The following is a 1,023-nucleotide window of genomic DNA, read 5'->3' on the forward strand; positions in this document are numbered from 1 at the left end:
CTGGTGAAAATTTCATGTCATTAGCACCTCTAGTAATATATTTACTGAGAAAAATGTTGACGTGTTCAATACTTATTTTACCCGCTGTATCTTTAGCTGACAGACCGGTGCTCCTGTGGCCTGATGTTGAACTTGGACTCTTCCTCTCCTGTCTGGTCAGAAGTCATCTGGCTCTCTTCATTTGCACACATTGTTCTTCCTTAAGTCAAGTCTGCCACAGTAATTAAACGTCTGTGTTAAAAAAGGGAACTCTGCCTTGTTTACTGGCTGTGTTTGGAATTCACCAGGCAGATTATGTAACTGTTGAAGTAGTATAAAGTGCATGATGAAGTCACATAMCTGTCCCTGCTTTCATCATTGTTGGTTGTTCTTAATGTTGTGTTCCTTTTCCAGCTATCTTTTCTATTGTTTTTATTTCTGGGTGGGTTACTGAGCAGACACCTCCCTCTATGGCTCAAGTGGTTGTACCTGGAACCTAACGAAGCACCTGATGGAACAAGCAGAGCACCTGTTTAAAGGCTAAGTTGGAACAAAAGGAACCCGGTGGGATGGTCTGCACTGAGATGACAATTTATTCTGTTTTGAACATCATGTGGATGCATTATATTTTGTAATTGTATATTAAATTACGAGGCTTTTTATTAAAGATAAAAAAATCCCTTCATTTCCCACAGATAGTATCCATGTGTTCCACAGATCCCTATTCCCACCAGTGCACACATTCCCCAGTACTGTATGTTTCCCTGATCCCTGTGTGATTCCCAGTACCTATGTTCTCCTGATCCCTGTGTAGTTCCCAGTACCTATGTTCCCCTGCTCCCTGTGTAGTTCCCAGTATCTATGTTCTCCTGCTCCCTGTGTAGTTCCCAGTACCTATGTTCCCCTGCTCCCTTTCCCAGTACCTATGTTCCCCTGCTCCTGGCATAGTTCCCAGTACCTATGTTCCCCTGCTCCCTGTGTAGTTCCCAGTACCTATGTTCCCCTGCTCCCTGTGTAGTTCCCAGTACCTATGTTCCCCTGCTC

This window comes from Austrofundulus limnaeus, unplaced genomic scaffold (assembly GCF_001266775.1).
Source record: "Austrofundulus limnaeus strain Quisiro unplaced genomic scaffold, Austrofundulus_limnaeus-1.0 Scaffold188, whole genome shotgun sequence".
Classification (NCBI taxonomy): Eukaryota; Metazoa; Chordata; class Actinopteri; order Cyprinodontiformes; family Rivulidae; genus Austrofundulus; species Austrofundulus limnaeus.